Genomic DNA, 21,523 nt, shown 5'->3' with positions numbered 1-21,523 from the left:
GGACACACGCTCTTCCCTGGGCCTCCATGCTGCCCTGTTGTCCCCAGCAGGAGCAGCTATTCTGATTGATGCCAAGCTCTGCTTGGCTGGAGGCTGAAGGAAGGAGAAGTGGCCCTAGAACTGGGGAGTCACAGCTGATCAAAATTCACCTGCTGCCTATGACATCCGCTGCCCTCCCTCTGGCCTCTGCAAGGCACCGTCTGCCTTCCAAGACACTTTATGTGCTCCTTGCTTAGAAATCTTTTCTTAAGAAAATCCTTGACAGTTTTCTCATGAAGCCCAAACAGTAAAGTCACCAGAAGCCAGAGGCAAGAAAGCCTAGTTGAGGCAAAAAAGTGTTGGGGCAGACTTTGCTTTGGGCTGCAAGAGAGGGGACATGCACTGAGAAGGCTGGGGACAGTGGCTTTGCCTGGACCAGCCTCTCTGGACATTGTTCTCTGATTTCAGCCAAATGCCTTGAACACATCCCGAGCCTCAGCTCTAGCCCTGTCCAACTCTTCTGACAGCGGCACTGAACTTCCTGGGGCCCTCTCTGCAGTCCTGGCTGTCCCCAGCCTCCAGATCCTGACTGACTATGGGGACGCTGTCCCCTCTTGTCTTCATCTGCCTCCTTCTCTTTACCCCCTGCTCTGTCCCCAAGGATTACAAGCAGAGGCCTGAAGAAAAGACAAAAAATGATGATAACAGCAACACTTTGATCACACCTACTATGTGTCAAGCACCATTTTACACACTTTATGCTTGTTATCTCATTTAATCCTTCACAACAACCCCATAACACAGGTACTGCCAGCACCCCTGTTTTACAGAGGGAGAAAGAGTGCAGTGATAGTGTAATGTCCTTTGGTTGGGGTTGGCAGAAAACTCTCAAAGATTTTTTAAAGGGAAGATTTGTAAACAAGAAGCACAGAGCGTACAAATCTAGGAGGGCAGAAGCTGCCATGCAGAGGCCCAAGGGGGGCGGGTAGCAAATGTCAAGGGCAGCAGGTGAATTCTGATCAGCTAGTGATCAAACACACACACAGACACTCTTAAGGGCCCCCCAGGCTCACTCACATCCCTCTCTCCACCAGACCAGGCTCCTGCCTTTTTTCCTAGTTTCTATAGTGAAGCACAGGGTTCTGCTGTGTCAGTGCTCTGATCACACACGACAGGTCACTGGCTGGTTGGTGAGTCCTCAGGCTTCACCTCTGACCGTGGAGGGTTGAGGCCCAGAGTGCTGTCTCTGGGGATGAAGTGCTGATGGATGGATGGAGGTGGGTGCTGGAGAGGGATTGGGTAGCTGAGGTCAGAGAACCTGATACCTGTAGGTGTCCCTCTCCCCTGCAGGCTCATCAGCAGGGGCTGGAGTGAGCACTGTCCACGTAGTCAGGTGCTGACTGACAGCCCCCCTGGGGAGGACAAAGAAGCGGGCACAGAGGAACCATCTCCACTGGGAGCTGTCCCCAAGGCCACAGTGCTGACTGGGGATGTGGGGTGGGCTTTAAGGACCACGTGCCAAGGAGCTGTCCATGTGCTTTGGTGCTGACGTAGAGCAAAGGGTTCTAAGTGCCCTAGGAGCTTTCCAGTACGGTAGTGCTGACTGACGGAGCGTGGAGTTGCAGACCCTGAGGAGTTGGGTGTGGGTGGAGTGGGGAGGGCACAGGGCCTTTTCCATGAGCTCTGTGAGCAGGCATGGGAAGCTGACCCCAGATATTTGGTACTGACACTCAAAGCCTGGTTCTCTGGCAGTGAGGTGTCCCAGTCAGCAGGCCTGAGCCAACAAAATGACACTACATAAAAGGCCATTCATGGACACTCATGTGCATACACAGAAGACCCACCGGGCCCATCAGTGCCATCTGTCATCAACGCCAGAAATCCCACCATCAGTGATCCATTCTTTTGCATTGTGCGTGGTCCTTTCCCTCTGGTTCCTGCCAGGACCACATTTAAGTGGTGGCATCTCAGTCTGAATTTTTAAAATTCTTTCCTCCACAGAGTGGAGGAGGGATATTCATCTACAGACGTGCCAGGGGATGAGTCTAAGTTGGGAGATTACTTTTGAATAGCTGAGTGAGTCCTTTGGGGTCCAGACCAGAGAAGCAGGAAGCTAAGGTGTGGGGGAAAGTCATTCTGCATGGCCTGAGAATGCAGAGGACAGGAGACAAAACTATATGGAGAGGGAGGAAAAAAAGCAGAAAAGCAGAACTCCTGGATTTGAGAGAGGAGGGGAGTCAGAATGACGCAGGCACTGGCCCAGGTTGGTGTATGTATGTGGGAGGGTGTTTTTTAGATTCTATTTCTCACTACTGTGGCCAGTCTCCTCGGCGAGAGCAGAGCTGTCGCTGGTTTGGTGCCTGTGCACTCACTGCCTTCCATGCCCGAGCCCTGGTTCTCTCCCCTGGAGTCTCTCTAGTGGGAAGCCAGACATGTCTGTCATGCCACCACCTTGGCATCAGACTTGAAGGAGGTGAATCAAAAGGCCAGGAGACCAGAGGCGGAGCTAAGGGCAGGAGAGTGAGTAGAGGTCTGTACCTGGCCTGCAGCCTCCCCTGCGGCCAATGTTTCCTCTCTGTCCTCTCCTGATAAAGGCTTCTCTGGGTGGAGCTCAGGGACCCCAGGGCAGGGCTGCTCAAAGTGTGGTTCCCCGAGGGCCACCTGTGTTGGCATCGCTTGGAGGCTGGTTGAAATGCAGATCCTCAGCCCCAAGCCTCCCGAGACGAATCAGGCTCGGGTGATGGGGGCTGGGAATTTTAAACAAGCAGAACCACTGCCCAAGAGCTTTGGGGCTCCCATTCCAGCCCTTCTTTTGGCTCTCTTCCTCTTGTAGCCAAAACTCTCCTGGTTCTGGGTTCTAGAATCCTTCCCAACCTCTGGCTCAAAATCACCTCTGGCTCCCTGTCCCTGACCATCCAAATGCCACTTCCTGCTAGGCCAGGCTCTTGGGTGGTTTCTGGGGACATCTCCTACCGGCTGACACCAGGGCCCTTCTCAGTCTTCAAGCTCTTGCCTATGGCTGACCACCCCTCACCCCTACTTCTCACGCTCCTGGGACTTCTCTGGCCATGTCTTTCCAGGGATCTGCATGGCTTCTTGGTTTGGGGTCAACTGTAGGCTTTTCCCATGGTCCTTCCTTGACCTTCTTAATGCCCTGGGCAATGTCACCCATCTGGCATCAACTCTCATCCTAACATGGATGGTTTCCAGACATTTCCACTCTGCCCCTTTCTCCAAGCTCTAGAGCCAACCCTCCCCTGACTGCCCAGTGTCCCCTCTGAAGGTCCTCCAGGCCTCAGACTCCCTCAAATGTCCCCATCCTTCTGTGACCCCTGTCACTTATGGCATCTAATGCACCCTCCCAGGTCCTCAGAGTAGGTCTATCAGGGTCACCCTTGACTCTGTTCCCTTCTTCCCGTCCAATCAGGTACCCAGACCCAGGGAAGAGTGCAGTAAGGGCTCAGGCTCCCTCCTCTTCCTCGCCTCCCTGGGCTCTTGACTGTAGTTCAGGTTCCTCATCCACAACCTCCCCTACTTCACTGTTCCCAAAGTGATGCTAATGGTGACTCCCATTTACTGAGTGGCCTCCATGTGTCAGGAACGGTGTTAGGCTCTGAACATACCTTATCCTAGAACAACCCCATGAGGTAGGCATTATTATGTCTATTGTACAGATGAGGAAACCGAGGCTCCGAGAGGTGAAGTAACATCATGCCCAAGGTCACACAGATAACCAGTGGCAAAGCTGGGAGTAAACTGGGATCTGTCTGACTCTAAAACCACCATATTTTGCTGCCTCTCGGGTGTGAGCATGGCACTCTCTGGATTAAAAACCGTCGCTGGCTCCCTGGTGCCTATTTAAAACAAACATATTCATGACCATGGCATCCAGGATCCTGCCTGACTGGCATGGAGCCAGCTTCCCTGGGCTCTGGTCTAAGAGAATTTCTAGCATTTCCCAAACAACTAATGCAGGCTCTCACCTCTCACCCTTTGCAAACTCTGTTCCCTCTACCCAGGACAGTCTACACCTGCTTTTCCGTTTATCAACACATTCCTCTCCAAGGCCTGGACCCGAAGCCAACTTCTCCAGGTCCACTGCTCCAAATTTCAAGTCCTCTCCACCACCAGCCCAGCCCGTGCGGCTCACTCCTCGACTGTGCAGCCTCCACCCTCAGTCTCAGGGTGGGTTTTGTTAGCCTGCCTCCCCCTTGACCATGAACTCCCTGAGGACAGGGCCTCCCCAGGCCCCCAGCACAGGACAGACCTCCGCCAATGTTGGTTCCATGACTGAGAAAGCAATCTGAGTATGGAAGGACACTGGGGACAGTGAATCTTAGGGTGCAGTCTGCATCAGAAAAGAGGAAACTGGTCAGCCAGACGGTAGAGGAGCTGATGTCGAATGCACCCAGGTGGCGGGCCACAGCCTCACAGGCATCACATCGGCAAACCTGTACCTGGACCCCATGAAGGAGCTGCTATGGCACCCCATGTGCATACGAGCGGACGGAGCCTTCACCAGGTTAAGAGGTTGCCCAGGGTCATGTAGCTGTTGGATCTGAAGCCAGGCAGTCTGCTATCAGAGCCCCCGCTTTCATCACCAGCCAAAGTCCCTCCCGAGGTGACTCAGAAGCCCTAGGAGGTGGCAGCTCAGATGGTGGGACACACTGAAGCGTTCGGGGTCTGGTGGGAAGATGTCTCAGCACAGGACGCCCCCCCACGCCGAGCTTGTCCTATGTGTTGGCCGCCTTGGCCCTGGAGCCACCCCACTGGCAGTCCCAGCCCCAGATCCCAGAAGCCCATGTCCTGTGGGGCCGAGAGTCTCTTCAGTGCCCCATCCAGCAGGCTGGCGTGCTGATCAGTGGCCATCCCAGCCAGTCAGCGCTGCAGCTCTCCCCCTGACTTGGCATGGCTGTCCTGGCCACTGCGGAGACGAACAGAATCCACCGGCACCTTGAACAGACGGTGCCACTTCTAAAAATAATGCCGCACCACGCTCCCCTCCCCAGCACAGCCAAGTCCCGGCGACAGAAGGGGGTGCGGGTGGGGGCGGGGGCCGCTAGCTACGCTCACCAGCCATCTGCACAGGGACAGATGCGAAGGCAGCCTCCCGGGGGACGCAGGCCCAGGGGACCCCAGCCTCGCTGAAGCTGTGCAGAGCCACAGCCTTCCCCGGAGGCTCCAAGCCCCGAAATGAAAGTGAGCGAGGCCGCGGCAGGTGTGTGCAGCCTGGCTCCCCTCTACCCCCATCATCGGGGCCCTCCAGCAGCCCCCCTCCATATGTATATGGCTGGGACCCCTCCCTGGCAAGCCCCTTTCCCTGCCTGTTGAGTTCCACCCCATCGCTGGGTCCCTAGATTACAACCCCGAGTGCCATCCCCTCTCGGGAATTTCCTCCCACTCCCAGAAGTTTCTTACTTCTGTGGATTCTTACACACTTTCCATTTGATTCGCAACTCAAGCAGGGCCAGCACGGCTTTGTCTAGGCTTAGGGTCAGAGCGATGTGGGCAGGAACGCTTGCTCCGCCGTCACCGAGTGGCCGTGGGCCAATCCAGGCGGCTCTCTGGCCTCCGCTGTCACATCTCTCGAATAGAGATAATAATCGTTCCTACCTTACAGGGTTGTTGGGAAGATAATGCGGGTCTAGGCAGGGCCACCAAAGGGACACCAGGGTTTGCAAAGCTTGACAGAAAAGCCAGAAGAGGCCCTGACTCCCCAAGCTCACTTGAATCCAGAGACCAGAGGTAAAAATCCCTGTGATGCCCAAGCCCCTTCACAGCACCTGTATAAAGTCCAGCTTGTGCTTGCATGCCTCCCTTGACAGGGGGTTCACTCCCTCCTTCCATGATGATCTGTGTCAATGCTGGTGGTTACAAAGTTCTTTAGGTTGAGCTGAAATTTCCTTCTTGCTAACTATTTTTATTATTTCATAGTTAATGGGCCTTTTCTGACTCATGCAGAATATGCCTGCTCCCTTTTCCACTGGAGGTTCACATCCGTGAGTGCACAGATGTGTGTGTGTGCCAGGGCAGCGCAGAATGTGTGCACGGCTGTGCAACCAGGTGTGCATGTACAGATGCGTGGCTTTGCTGGAGCACATGTGTGCTTGCATACAGGGTGTGTGTGAGCCTGCCCGAGCACGTCTGAGGGGGATGTGTTGAGGTGTGCAAAAAGTGTGGGGATTTCGGAAATACAACTCTAGACTGTGTGTAGGGGGGTGTGAGGAAGCAATGGGTCACAGCGAAGGGTTTTATTACTATCTTGAGACTACCTCAGGCTCCCAGTTTGAGAGGTAGGTGGGTACCAAGAGGGGGCCGCCCCCAAGGGCTCCAGAAAGAGCACAGGAGGCTGACCAGCAGCCGACGCTTTGTCACTGTCTCTGGGGCTGTCTGCAGGGTGGCCTTTAGTTCTCAGGGATCGCTGCCACCGGGGCTCAGCCAGGACAAAATGACAGCAACGACAAACGGCACTTTTTAAGAGCGTTCATAGAATGCTTTTCAGTTTGAAGTTCACAAAGAGCCCCACCGGTCTTTTCTATTTCATAAATAAGAAAACTAAGGTTAGAAAGATTCAGGGGCCTGTGGTAGGTCCCGCAGAGAGTGACTCCTCCAGCGGGTGGGTGGCCTGGGGGCTCAAGATCATGCACAGAACATACAGCTCCAGAGCTGGTCACCCCAACCACGAGTGAGGAGGCCTGGGGCAAGCCTGCCTAGGAGGTCCACTGTTAGCTGTCCTCACTCCTCTGCCTTCCCTCTTTGGGCCTCAGTTTCCCCATCTGTAAAATGAGGTCAGACCAGATGGTTTCTAAGAGACTTCCACATGTTGACTTGTGATAAGTTTTGGACAGCGGATCAAGGCCCAGGGAAGGGGGCCTCTCTGGCTCATGGTACCCCCACCCTGATGGGCATGTACATGCCCTGGGACTGGCCAGAGTTATCTTCTGGAAACTGAGACATCAATGGGGGGAAAATTTCTTGGTTTAGTAATAAAAAATCAATGCAGAACTGCCTTGTGGACCACCTGCCATGCTTTTTAGCACAAGCTGTTCCCTCCTTTCTGCTTCTCGGCCTGGTAGACTCCTATTCATCCTGCAGGGCCCAGCTCAGAAGGCCCCTCCTCGGTGAACCCCATGCTGACCCCACTCTCCAAGCAGAGTCAACTGATCCCTCAAAGGGCTTAAATCTTTGTGCCCTTGAGGGCATGGGACTCCATCCATCCCTGGGTCCCCAGTGCAACTGGAAGACACAGTTGGTGCCTAACAGAGCTTGCAGAGTGGACATGTGGAAAAGCGGCTGCAGGATTATGTAGCTCGACTCCAGAAACCGAGAGAGAACGGAATTCCATGGGTCATGGACTCATCTATTTCTTTAACAAGCGCTTGCGTTTGAATACCAAGGCAGAGAGCATGCAGTGGTACCCACTGCATACCCAGCACTGAGCTCCGGGAATGATGGACGCTGTGGCTGAACCAGAGGAAACAAGCTCTCATTGCTGGCACGGAGGCAGCCGCGGTTATAACAGCATTGGAGTAGCGATGGTCACAAAAACAATCGTAAGAGCAGCTAAGTGTTATTCTGACCAAGTGCTGTTCCCATATTCAGCTTTGCCCTGCATGGTCCTGCTCATACCTACGACAGCCCCCGAGGGAGATAATCTTATTCTCTTCACTGTACAGACGAGGAAGCTGAGGTTCAGACAGTGGGATGACTGGTCAAGGTCACATTAGGGTCTGCCTTAGGGTCTGAGTCCCCAAGCTATGCTCTTGACCTGGGCACTCAACAGATTCCGGGACCTGGAACCAGCACAGATGGAGCTGCCCTGTGGCGGGGACCGCACTGGAGTGAAATGTGCTGTTCTCAGGGAGAGAGAAAGCCGGGTGGCCCCGCTCCTCTTCCCTGAGGCTGAGGAGCAGCGTCTGGCGCCGCAGTGGCCTGGGCGGGAGGAGGTCCCCAGGCTATCGCCGGCTCTAGCATCCACTGAGGAAACCCCCAGTGGGACTCTTCTCCCCCACACTGCTGACAGGTGTGAGGTGGGGTTCTGGCCGACCTGGCAGGCTGCGTGTGAGGGGCGGAAAGCAGATGGCAGCCCCTTCCTGTGTTTGGAAGAAGTCAAGGGTGAAATCTTGGAGCCATCAGCCAGGCCGCATCACCTGCTGTTAGAAATGGCTCCCCGGCCAGAGGGCTGGCGGCCACCCAACGCGGCTTTGCTGACGAATGGGAGGCCCTGGGGAGGCACGGCCACCAGCCCAGCCCTCTTCCATGGACCGCATCGCTATCTTCTGATAAACAAAGGCTGCTGCTGGCATGAGTTCTTCACAGCACAACCTGCCGTGTCTCATCTGTGACTCTGGGGCAGATGGAGCAGGGTGTCCATTTAAAGACGAGGGGACGGAGGCTTAAGGAGGGTAAGTGACTTGCTTGACACAGGTCACTCAGAGACAGTGCTGGGACTAGGGAGAGGCAAGTAGGCGCTGAGGGTGGAGAATGTGAGGAGGCACTCGCTCTCGGGTTCCTGTAAGCGCCGGACCCCCACCCACCACTGGCTGTCTGCCCTGCTCTCCGAGCCGACCTGAATTACCCGGGGCCCCGCCTGCCCCGCCCCACCCCAAACACAGGCCAGCGATGGAAAATCTCCAAAGAGATTTCAAACCCGCTTTGGTCACTTTGCCGATGATACAGACGAAACAGATTCTAAAGAAAACCCGAAATTGTAAAAGATGTTTGCAGCCCATGCCTCAGCTCAGCTCCCTGAGCAGCAGTGGATTTCAGGGGAAACGGTGCATCTCTCGCCTCCACTCCTTTGGCAGACTCCACCGTGGGCCTGTGAGGTGCTAGGACCTGTGCAACGCAGCATGGATGGAGAGCAACCCCACATTGCCTGTTCTCAGAGAGCTTTGCGTCGTTCCCTCCCTGCCTGGCACGGCGCCTGCACGCTGTAAGGATCTAATACAAATGAGCGCGACAGGCCGACCTTCACAGAGCGTCTTCTACGTGCCGAGCTGTGTGCTAAGCACTTTACACCGTCACCTCGTTCGATCCACATCACAACTCTCCAGGGCAGGAGTTCTTATTAGCCCCATTTTGCAGAAAAGAAAACAGAGGCAAAGAGAAGTTAAGTCACCTGCTGAGGTCACTCAGGCAGAACCCCATAGAGCTGGGCTGGACGCTCAGTGCAGTATTCCCAGGGTGGACGAATGCAGACGCGGGAGGGTCGTGCAAAGAGGCTCAGGAAACATAAGAGGGACCAGATTTGTTACCTCTGGCAGCGCAAAGTGCCCCAGGGAGCTCCAGGGCACCAGGCCTCCTGAGGTATTGGTAGGGGAGGGTTGGGAATTCTCCCTGCTTTGGGGCAAAGGTGGGCTGCAGGCCTCCAGGAAGAGGGTGACGGTGACAGCGCTGTATCAGTTAGCAGCTCAATGAGGTTCCAATTTCTTTCTCTCTGAGCCTGACCACGTGCCCCACCTATAAAAATATCCCAGGCAGATGGCCCCTTTGGCCCTGAGAAGGTGGGCTCTGAGACAGCCTGGGCCTGGGCAGGTACACAAGGAGCGGAGGCCCCTCCTGGGCTGGTCCAGGCAAGAGCCCCTGGCCTGAGCCCTCCGGCTCCCTGGCTGCACAGTGCGGGGCCTCTGGCCCCCAGGGAGGGGGCTGCAGCTGGACACCCTGACACTCAAGCCTCCCCAGCTCAAGCCTCGGTTGCCAGGCAACCACACAGCTCAGGTTTCGGGAGCCAAGGACAGGGCCAGGGTGAGGACGCCAGGATATAATATTAGATGCAGCCCAGCCCGGTGGGGCTGCTTGAGATACACAAATCTCAGACCCTGGCAGGGCCAGAGTGGTCTTGCGGTCATTTTGCAGGTGGGGAGACCGAGACCTGGGAGGGAAAGGGAGCTGTCTGAAGTGACCAGTGAGTCAGTGATGAAGGCAGGGTCCTCTCTGCCAAGAAGCCTGGAACGGAAGTGACAGCTCAGAAGGTGGTGGCAAGCACAGCCACCCTGTGCAGGGGGCTGGCGATGCGCGCAGCACTGTGCCAGTGGTTTCTCCCACCTCGGCTCAACTCATCCTCAAAACAACAGGGCGAGCTGTAGATGTGGTTTTCACACCCATTTTATAGATGGGGAAACTGAGGCTCAGAGAGGTTGTGCAACCTACCTGAGATCATCCGGCCGGTGAACGGCAGAGGCCGGATAGGAAGTCAGTGTGCCCCTGAAGTCTGGGAGCTTCCCCCTGACCCCTTACTGTGCTCAGGGACTGAGAAGAGCATGGATGAGACTGACGGGCCACCCCCCAGCTGGTCTCTGATGCCTTCAGCAACCCTGGGGGCAGGAGCATCACTCTTCGTGTCTCAACACTGAGGATGCTGAGCTCAGAGCCCCAAGAGGTGGTCTCAAGGTGACCTAAGTAGCAGGTGGGGATGCAGGATTTGAACTGACGTCTCTCTGGCTTCAAGGCCTAGGCTGACCCACTGTGCCCAGTTTACTGGCAGTGGCCGGGGGCGGCATCCCTCTGCCAGGCCTTCAGGTGTCAGACATCTCTGCCCCCCACCCCTCAGCAAGGTGAGATTTCTGGGGAACAGGATGCCTCCCCAGCCCCCAAGAGAGCCCGCAAGCCCCAGCACAGAGCAGTGACCAGGCCACTGGACCTCTCCCTCCGTTGCCCACACCCCCACCTCCCGCAACCTGAGCCTGGCTGGACGGGGACACGCAGGTTGCCATGGCGACGGCACATCAGCCACTGACCTGGGGACCGCTGGCGGCACGGGGGAGGGGTGGGCCTTGCCTCCGAGGGATGGCTGGAGAGGTGGAGGACGGGGGCCTGAAGGCCCCGTGGCGGCCGTGGTTGATCTATGGGCCAGGCTGGGCACAAGCTGCTATTTATAATTCTGCTGAATGGGCCCAATGACCCGATCCGCAGCCCGGGCAGCCCAGCAGCTGCACAGAGGGGAGGAAACAGCTCAGGAACCTCGCCTGGCCCCCAGCTCTGAGCACGGGAGTGAGGGAAGACCGGCAGACGGACAGCAGGACGGGGCCTCCGTCTCCCCACCGCCTCCATTAGCCTCAACCTCCAGCCCTGTGGCTGACCCTGCCCTCATCCCTGCGTTCTGGGCCAGGCTCAGCCAGTGTGGGAGGCTGTGGGCGCTGGAGTCTGGGCTCTGGTCTCAAAGGGGCTCAGAGAGTGTGTGCATGTGTGTGCGTGTGCGTGTGTGTGTGCTTGTGTGTGTGTGTGTGTGTGTGTGTGTGTGTGTGTGTGTTCTAGAATGCCTCCCACTGGAGGGAGAGGAAGGGGTAGGGACGGAGGAGAAGAAAGTGGAGAGAGAGAAGCTGCAAGGCCGAGAGGAACTTGAGAGGCTGGGGGAGGGAGGGAGGAAGGAGGTGGAAGAGGGAGAGAGAGAAACAGAGGCAGACTTCAAAAGAGATAAAGTGAGACGTTGAGGGGGAGGGAGAGAGAGAGAAAGAGGGAGAGAGAGAGACGGAGAGAAAAAGAGCCAGAGGAGCTGAAGTAGAGACACAGAGACTGAAATCTGGGGACCGGGAGCCAGACCCAGAGGCAGGAGCGGGGAGGCCAGGGCTCTGGAGCACGTCCTTTTCGGCCTCGGCAGTCAAGCTGGTCCAGAAGCCGAAATGCAAACTTGACGGGTCCCATGGGGACAGCTCAGAGGCCTGTGTGCCGCCGATCTGACTGCCCAGCGCCCCCGCCCAGGGGAGCTCTGGTTGGGGCATCCCGCCTCCAGGCCCTCTTGCCACCTGGGGGCCCTGGGCACGGCAAGGACTGCTCCGAGGAAGCCAGAAGCGGGCCAGGAAAGGCAGAGTGGCGGCTCCGGGAGCTTGTCCGGCCGTCCGCCCTCAGAGCCGGGTTATTCTGGGAGCTGAGCAGCCAGAACACACCCCCCTCCCTTGTTCACGGGCCAGTGGCTGCTGACTCAAAATATTCTCTCAAGGAAACTGCCTTTCCGAAACCCAATGTCACTTCTTCTGGGAGGCCTTCTCTGACCCTCCCGGATTTAACTCTCTGCTCGCACAGGCCCAGCTTGTACCTTCAGGGCAGGGCTCATCCTGGGGACCACAGGCCGAGGTTTATCTGCCCGTCTCCCCCATCGAACAGGGAGCATCCCGTTCATTGATCACTTATGACATCCCCAAAACTTTCCCCGCACCATCTCCTTTAACACCTCAGTAGCTCACGTGTAGGCTTTGTTAGCAGGCCCTGTGTTACAAAGGAGGAAACCAAGGCTCAAGGCAGGCCAAACGGTCTGCCCGAGGTCTCCTGGTTGGGAAGTTGCTGAACCAAGATCTGACCCAAGGCAGCCTGACTTCAGAGCTGGTCACATGACCACCAGGCACCCAGCCTCCCCTGCTCTAATGATCACTTCCATTTCCATGACTCTGCTCAAGAACCTTCTGTGGCTCCCCAGTGCCTCTAAGATCAAATCCAAACATCCCGCCTGGGCTCGTTCCTTTCCTCTATTTGCCCTTTGTGCTTTCAGGTCTCATTCTCTCTCCCATGGCCTCCTGCTTGTAGGTCCCCTTCTTCTATTCTCTGAATTATTCACTCAGAGTTAATGAATAAGCACCTACTGTGTGCCAGGCACACAGTGCTTACTCCTGTTGGGAAGACAGACTGTGGAAAGTGCTATGAAAAGAATAAGGCATTATGAGGACCGCCAGGGGACCTATTTTGCCAAGTGGATGTGCAAAAATCTGGGCCAGTGTGTGCCAGGCAGAGGGAACAGCACAGGCAGGTACCCTGAGGTGGAGAGGGGCAGGGTGTGCTTTCAACGACACAGAGAGGGCCAGCAAGGCTGGGGCCTGCGAGGGAGGGACAGTGAGGCGAGGCGAGCTCAGAGAAGGCAGAGGCCAGGTCACACGAGGCTTCCCAGCCACGCCGAGGAGAGTGGGCTTTCCTCCAGGGGCAGAGAGATGCCTCCAAAGGGTCTGAGGCAGCAAGACGGCACAGCTCCTTACTTTTAAGCTCCAACATCCATTGGAGAATGGACTGTTGGGGTGAGAAGATGAGAGGGAGAAAGAGGCGGCAACTGCGCCATCCAGGCGAGCGCAGGTGGGTGGTGGTGGGGTGAAGAAATGGGGGAGGTGGGAGTCAGGAAGCGGGACCCAGAGGACAAGCTCCAGAGGCAGGAGGAGGAGCGAGGCTGTGCCTGAGAAGGCTCAGCCCTCAGAGGAGGGTGGATGGGGGCCGTTTCCTAGGATGGGAGCTGAGAAGGAGCAGGCTGTGGGGGCGGGTGGGCGTGAGCAAGGATCCTGCTTTGGACTTGCTCACGTCGAGATGCCTGCGAGGCGTCCATGCAGAGATGCCAAGCGGCCAGTTGGACGACGAGCCGGGAGCACAGAAGAGAGGCTCCGGCTGAAGATATAAATATGGGAATCAGCAGCTTAAGGAAGGTATTTAAAGCCCTGGGACAGGGTGAGATCATCAGAGGAGAGAGCCCGGGGACAGAAGGGAAGGGGCTCAGAGCCGAGCTCCCGCTCCCAGAGGTCGGCAGGGAAGGAGAGGGAAGCCAGGCAACCGTGCCGACAGACCTGTCGCCTGACCTGACTTCCCCGCACCATCCGTGGCTCCCTGCAGCCCTCAGAACAAGGTTCAAATCCTCAGCCCGGCGCACAAGCCCTGTGCCCTTGTCCAGCCTTGTGTCCTCGGCCCCTTCCTTCCAATCATAATGAACACCTTGTGGGGGGGTGCTGCACCTCCAGACTCGCCCAGGCGGCTCCCCGGCCTGGGGTGCCCCTCTAAAGGCTAATTAATTCGAACTCTTGCTCTTCTAAAGCCTTCTCCTTCTCAAGAGCCAGCTGCCAATACCCCAGTCGTGTTTCTACGGCCCCTGGACACACCGCACTCTCCTGGTCTTTCTGGGAGCATCTTGGGCGAGGGGGCTGGCCCACCGCTGTGCCCTGGCCCAGGCTGCTCGTGGGTCACTGAGAGCACCCCTGCTCTCGGCATCCGTCCCTGTGTCACTCACGAGTCTGGAATGTCCCAGAGCTGGGGTGCTAAGACTCAGTCACTTCCAGTTTGAGCCTGGGTGGCCGCTCTGAACAGCCTGGGAAGAAGGAAGGTTAACAGAGGGAGGAGGTGAGCGGGCATGAGAACGAGGGGTGGCCACGCCGAACATTTGCTGGGTCCCCCACCTGCCCCTGCAGCAGGAGGGGAAACAACAAAAAGACCAAAGCAGGGAAAGAAGGGCAACCGAGCTCATGCTCTCTCACTGCTGCTCAAGCTTAGGTCAGCCTGCCGCGTGGGAATCAGAGCACGAGGTAGGGAGCGGGACCCGGCCTGGAGGGGCCGCTTCCACTCTGCTCGTGTCTACCACTCCCACCCGTGGGCACCTGCGGAAGCCCCTCTGGGGACGGGGAGGGGCAGCGCCCACTTATTGAGCACCTACTAAGTGCTGGGCACCAGGCACTTGGTCAAGGGCACAGACCGGGTGAGGCGGACCTGGGCTCTGATTCCAGCTCTGCTACTTGCTACGCGGCCTTGGGCAGGCCACTGCCTTGCGCTGGGCCTCGGTTTCTCTGCCCGTGAGATGTGGCTATTTACACGTGCCTGCCTAGGCTTTAGGGGAGGTGACAGTGCTGTGAAACACTGAGCAAGTGCCTGTCACACGATGTCTCTGTTCATCTTCCTAACAACTCTGTCACAGGAGCGTTGATGCTCCCATTTTACACGCAGGGAAACCGAGGCTCAGAGAGGCCCAGATCACAGAGCTGGGATGGACAGGGCTGACATCTAGGAGCCTTTCTTAGCCAGAGGCCCCTCCCACGTGCGATGCCCCACATGGCTCCTGTCACGGAGTCGGTTGATTCTGGGGCCTCAGGTCGGACGCTGGGGACTTGAAGGTGATTCAGACAAAAGCTCAGCTCCCCCGGGGTCAGGGCCTCCCACCCCCGACTACTTGACACCCCTCCCTCCCGCTGGGAGAAGCCGGGGGTGGCGTGGGGGGGACTCCAGGCCACACAGGAGGAGAAAGTGAGTTTGGGACGCCCAGCACACAGGCCCAGCTACTCCTCCAGAACCAGGCAGGCAGTTTGGGGGACCACTCTGAGCCCTAGTTTTTCCATCTGCAACAGTGGCATAACCATATCTCCCCCAGAAGACAACCAGATGGCAAAGCAGGAAAGCACTCAGGGCGGCCTTGGCGCCGTTACGCGGAGCCCCGGGTCAGGCTGCCTCTAGCTGAGGTCCATGGGGGCTGCGGGGGGGGGGCAGCCCGTGAACCTGCTGAAATTCTTGGTGAGGGTTTGTGTTGATTCACGTTTTTCTGTGGTTTCCATCACCTTCTCAAATGAGCCCCTGACCCCTTTGTCCCACACAGACCCAGAGGCACCGTCTAGTGGGGCCAAGTCTACTCCCTGCTTTCCAAGGAAAGCCGTGTAGAAACAGACCCGGGATGGCGGAGCCAGGAAACCCGGGGGCTGGGGCCGGCTACAGAGGGCAGGGTGCAAGGCTGGGAGCTAAGGCTGGAGACCCTCGGTGAGGCAAGGCCACCAGGAAACCACCTCTCACTCCACAGTTTTCCCAGGGTCCCGTGGCTGGAGATCCTGTGTGTCCAACCCCCTCCACGCCAGCAGGGCGGAGGAGAAAGAGCTCGGACGCTGTTCTTTCCCAAGCAAAACGGGAAGCTAACTCTTGCAGACAGTAAGTTCCTTTCACTGTGATGGACCAGCCTCTAGTAGAGGAAATCAGATTCCATCCGACTCCGTCATCAGCCCCGGGGACGGGAGTGCAGGCCACGGAGCTGGGCAGAGGGCCGTCCACACAGACGCACCTCAAGTTCGGCTGGAGAAGTCGACGGATGGTCCCAGCCGCACCCGGTGAGGGGCCGCTCCGAGCAGGACCCCTGGGCAAGCGCCCAGGGCTCACCTGCTCCGACATCCACGAGGCCCCTTCCAGAGGCGGCCCCAAGTCACTTCGTCTAGACTGGTGTGTCAGAAGGCGGGGTACCCCACTGTGGGCCCCAAAGGCAGGTTGTGGCTTGAAATATCAGCGGACTGCAGGGGTCTGACATGGCTCCTCCAGCCCAGGCCACCATGTGAGCGACAGACACCAGGGGAACCCGGCCTCCACCTGGAGTCCCCACGCCTCACACTCAGCAGACCTCAGGCCAACGCGTCAGTTCTTTCTTTTATGTCGTGTTTTTTGTGTCTTCTGTGAAAAGTCATTTCTTGCCCCTAGGCGGTGAAGATGTTCTGTTTTCTTCCAGAAGTTTTACAGTTGTAGCTTTCACGTTCAGGTCTGGGGGTCCTCTCAATTTAATTTCTTTCATCTACTGTTCTTGTCTTATTTCACTGAGCACAATGTCCTCAAGTTTCATCCGTGTTGCAGCATGTGTCAGAATTTCCTTCCTTTTTAAGGTTGAATACCATTCCATTGTGTGCAGGGAGCACACTGTGTTTACCCGTTTTTCTGCCGATGGACACTTGGGTCGCTTCCACCTCTTGGCTACTGTGAATAACACCGCCATGTACACGGTGTACAAATATCTGTTTGAATCCTGCTTTCAATTCTTTTGGGTATATGCCCAGACGTGGAATTGCTGGATCATCTGGTAATTCTATGTTTAATCTCTTGAGGAACCACCATACAATTCCCCACAGCAGCTGCACCATTTTCCATTCCCACCAAAAGTGCACCAGGGTCCCAGTTTCTCCACATCCTCGCCAACACTTGCTATTTTCTCTTTTTGGTTTTTGTTCTAGCCACCCTAACGGGTGTGAAGTGGAATCTCACTGAAGCTTTGATTTGCGTTTCCCTAATGATTACAGATATTGGGCATCCTTTCACGTGCATATCGGCCTACGAATGTCTACGTGAGTCCTGTGCTCATTTTTGAATTGCGCCATTTGTCTTCTTGTGGTTGAATTGTCTGAGTTCCTTCTATATTCCGGACATTAATCCCTCATCCGAGAGACGATTTGCAGCTATCTTCTCCCATCCTGCGGGTTGTCTTTTGCTCTGTTGATAATATTCTTTGATGCATAAAAGCTTTAAAGTTCGATGAAGTCCAATTTATCTATCTTTTCTTTTGTTGCCTGCACTTTTGTTGTCATATCTAAGAAATCACTGCCAAGTCCAAAGTCCTGAAGATTTCCCCTTCCGTTTTCTTGATTTGATCTGCATACGGTGTGAGGTAGGGGTTCAAAGTGAACATTTCTGAGAGTCAACCCTTAAGCTTCCCCACCCTGCCTCACTCTCCCCCGGGGTTCACTGTCACATGAAATGCCTCATCTTCTCTCCAGGTGGACAGCCCAGGAAATGAGAGTCACCGTCTCTGTCCCCTCCATCACCCAGGTCCTGTGGATTCTGCTCCTTCCTCCGTGTCCTCGGAACCTCTCATTTCCCACATCTCCACAGCCCCTGCCCCATCCAGGTCTTTCTCATCTCTCACCTGGAGGACCGTAGCAGCCTTTTAACTGGCCTCCTTGTGGCCACTGGGCAAAGCAGTTCCGATCACATCACAACCCACTCCCCCCCATCCCACACACACCACACGTTACTCTTAGGATAAAGACAAAACGCCGTAAAGTGGTCAGAGCCCTGGCAGCCTGCCCCGGCTCCACCAGCCCCACCCAGCACCCCATTCTCCTCTCTCTGCTCTCCCTGCCGGGCCTTTGTCTGTTCTGCTCCCTCTGCCTGGAATGCTGATGCTGTTCCCTCCCCATCACCACCTTGTAAACTCCTACTCACCCTCCTCCCACCGCCTCAGGGAGGCCTCCCTGATTCGCCTGTTATATACTCTCCGTTGTCTCACTCACCACAGTTGCACTTTACACATATTTGTGTGACTGTTGGGTTAGTGTTCGACACTAGACCACTGAGGGCAGGCCTGGGTCTGGTTTTTAATCACTACTGTAGTCCTAGGGCCTAGCACAGTGTTTAGCACATAGTGGGTCACCTGTGAATAGTTTGGGAAGGAAGGGAGGGAGGGGGAAGGGAGGGGGTGCATGGGGCGAGAAGAATGATTTCCTTTGCTATAAAGGTTCTTCCCAAAGTGGGAAGCTACGACGTGCTGTGCATGATCTCCAGGGGGCAGGGGGTGACACTCATTTTCTGTTGATCTCAGATTTTCTGGGAACTTATTCCATGACAAATGCCATGCAGGCCCTTTCCAAGCCTCAGTTTCCTCATCTGTAAAGTGGGGATAACAACACCCCCCTGTAGGATTGTCCCGTTAAAAGAGATGATGTGTGTGAAAGTGTTGAGCCCCAAACAGGTGCTCCCTAGGTGACCTTGAGCCCAGTCATGCTCCCAAACACGGTCAAACTCTCCCTGGTCTCTGTGCCTCAAAGTCATCTCTTCGTTAGCTACCAGATCTGGGCATGGGCACATCCCTAGGATGGTACATGGAGACCTGAGTCCCTTCTGAAGCACACAGACTTTGAGAACTGCCCCAGGTACATGCCCTGGGAGGCTTAACTCAGCTACACCTGGATCTGGCCATACCTGAAGTCTGGTCAGAGCAGGAACTTTAGAAAAATGCTCATGGCTCGTCTGTTTGGACATCCATTCTAGAAGTGGCCAAGGACCTAGTCCTGTCTGGTGGGGCAGAAAGTGGGTGATCCCAACGTGGGCCCACCGTTTCCTACAAGCCTAGACTCTGGGCAGTTCTTCCCTTGCAGTGACTCTGGCCAGTTTCTCTGGTGGGCAGGGGAGACCCTTTAGCTGCTCTGAGGCACCAAGTGAAGGCCAGGCCAGGTCCTGAGAAGCTCTGGGACCCAGCCTGCACCCTGCTGTTCCTCTCAGGGGATCCTGGCTTGCCCTGGACCCAGGACTAGCAGAAGGGGCAATGCCCACGGCTGAAGCAGGAGGCTCCCTCAATTCTGCACCGCCTCTGTCTCTGGGTGGGCTCCTTGCCCTCTCAACTCTCTTTTTCTCACAGCTGGGGCCACATGCACGCCACCTGCAGGCTCCAGGCTCTGGCCCCAGCTGCCCCCTAACTGGGAGGAGAGTCAGAGGTCCCAGGCCTCCAGCTCAGGGGACTCACGTCATCCAGGCAAACAGGCCCTGACTCTAGGGACTGGCCCCTGCCTTGTCCCTGGCACAGAGGTCCCTCCCGTACCCCAGTTCCTTCGGGGCTGAGACCCTGCTAAGTTCTTGATGGTGCCCCTACCCCCACCTAGACCCAAGCTGGGTCCCGGCCTTCTCCTACGTCCCTCTCCAGTCCATCCCATTCTCTCCATCTCTACTTCCACCGTCAATGCTCACCTGGGTGATCGCACCAGCCCCCCCTGCTGATTTCCCTTCTGCCCCCCGGCCCTACAACCCATTTCCCACACAGCAACCAAACTGATATTCCTAAAACACAAAATGGACCACGTCACTTCCCTGCTTAAAACCTTCCGATGGCTCTCAGCACACTCAGAACTAAGTCTGACGTCCTCACAGGATCTACAAGGCTGGGCCCAGGTGCTCAGGGCCTGCTTATCCTCCTCCCCCCTCTCCATCTCACACACGCGCTGCTCCAGCCACACTAGACCTCATCTGCTCCCATCTGCCACGCCTGGACCTCAGGACTGTGCACCTCCTTTTGCTGCAGTTACAGATGGATAGGAGGTGTGCCCAGGTTGCTGGGACTTCCCTGAGAATGAAGGTAACACAGATGCAAGCAAAGCTGAGAAATGGAAAGACCTCATTTGAGCACCAGGATACAGCCATATCTGAAGCCAATCCTTCTGCTATTCTTTTTCCTGTTAGGTTAGCTAATACAGCTTTTTTCCTTAAGCTAACTTGAGTTGGCATTTATATTACTTGCTTCTGAAAGGAGTCCCAATTAATTTGACTCGTCAACCTTTCCTCACCCCACCCCATCTGCTTTTCTGCTCCTCCAACACGCCAGCCCAGTCCCACCTCAGGGCTTTTGCCCATGCTGTTCCCTCTGTCTGGAGCGCTCATTCCACAGGTGTCTACCTGTGTCACTCCCTAACCTCTTGAGGTCCCTGCTCAAATGTCACCTCCTCGGAGAGGCCTGCCCTGACCACCCCATCACTCCTCTCCCTTACTCTGTGTTATTTTTTAAGCAACACTTTTAACCGCCACACATGTTATGTATTTACTTGTTGTCTGTCTCCCCCCACTACACTTTAAACTCCCAGAGGGCAGGGATGCTTACGGCCAACAACCGTCTTGGTTTGCCCGAGACTGAGGGGTTTTCTCAGGGCTGCAGGACTTTGGGGGCTAAAACCAAGAATGTCCCGGGCAAACCAGGCCGCGATGACCAGCCCAGGCCACCTGTTTGTTCACTGTAAGGTCCCACCGCCCAGACCAGGGCTGGCTCAGGGAGGAGGCGTGACACCCAGCGGAGCGGGCAGATGAGTGCAGGCCCAGGCCAGGCGGGGCCACGCGGCACTTGTGTGTCTCTTTCATCCTACGCTCAGCCAGCCCGCGGGGTGCGCTCCTTCGTCATTCCCACTTTACAGAAGGGGAGCTGAGGCCTGGGCAGCTGGCCCAGCCCCACAGCGGGGGAAAGGACGGGAATCCAGCTGCGCCAGGCTCCAGTCAGCCCTAACTGTCCTGCAGCACGGGACTCCAGTCACCGCCGGCTCTGCTAACGCCAACTGAGCCTCACTCGGCCCCTGTCGCCTCGACAGCCACTTCCTGGCCTGGAAACCCGCCCCCTCCACCGCCCCGCCCTGCCCCACCATGTGGGCAAGAACCGGCCCAAGGGCAGCTCCTCCAGCAGGCTGGTGGTGAGGGCAGAGGGGGAGCAGGCAGTTCAGGGGCTGGCGTGGAGCTGCATTAGGGCTGGAACCCGGAGTGTGGTGGCCGCTGCTCCTCAGCTACGCATCCCCCCAGGCACTGCGGTCCAGGCTCCCCGGGCACCAGCTGCCCCGATGGCTTGTCAGTCCAGCTGCCCTCTCAGCTGGTCCTCACCCCTGAGACCAAGCTGGGATAGCCTGCATTCTGCCCAAGAACAGCAGCCTGAACTAAAACACCCTCCCTCCCCACTTAAGGGAAAGGCCATGCCAGACCTGCCACTCCCCTTGCCCTGCTCTCCCATCAGAACAAGGGGAACCACACTGGGGGAGCACGCTCCCCCCCGGCCAGTTTCCTTCTTGTTTGATCCCTACAGTCAACCCTTGCAACAGCTGCTCTTTTTTATCCCACTTCACGGGGGAGGAACCTAAGGCCCAGAGAGGTGAAGTCACTTGCCCAAGGCAACACAGCTCATCAGGGGGATTCTCAGAGCCGGACTCAGGGCTGCCTCCCCAGCTCATGTGTTATCTGTTCTACCTCGTCTTGCTGGGGAGGGTCACGATGGAGATGATCAAGTCCGCCTGTTCACTGAGCCAGGCACGTCACGTGTGGCATTTCTCATTTCAGCCCGCCTTGTAAGGCACGTGCACCTGCCTCCACCCCATAGGAAGCTGGGCAGACCAGGAGGGAAGCGACTGACCGAGGTCACACGGCACGGGCGGACGGCACAACTCCTCCGAATGGAAGCTGTCTCACCAACACACTCCCCTCCCTCCTGCCCTTCCTCCCCGTCACCCCGCCCAGGCCCCCATCCACCCACCAACCAACATTCACGGAGCATCAA

At 56.7% G+C, this 21,523-nt stretch overlaps 1 protein-coding gene across 12 annotated transcripts in view; it reads right to left on the bottom strand.

Annotated features, from left to right (window-relative positions):
• The window catches only part of ATP2B2 (ATPase plasma membrane Ca2+ transporting 2), a 355,046-nt gene that overhangs the window by 125,688 nt on the left and 207,835 nt on the right, over positions 1-21,523 (bottom strand). Inside the window, exon 1 of one of the 12 annotated variants that reach the window (XM_046675068.1) lies at positions 10,719-10,805. The exons of the other annotated variants lie outside the window; for them this stretch is intronic. The gene's annotated coding sequence lies outside the window, so the exon portion shown is untranslated. Of the gene's footprint in view, positions 1-10,718; positions 10,806-21,523 lie in introns of those variants that run through there. 12 annotated transcript variants of the gene reach the window in all.

Source organism: Equus quagga, chromosome 1 (genome assembly GCF_021613505.1).
Source record: "Equus quagga isolate Etosha38 chromosome 1, UCLA_HA_Equagga_1.0, whole genome shotgun sequence".
NCBI lineage: Eukaryota > Metazoa > Chordata > Mammalia > Perissodactyla > Equidae > Equus > Equus quagga.
The sequence above is the reverse complement of the archived record's forward strand: the minus strand, read 5'-3'. Positions and strand labels throughout refer to the sequence as shown.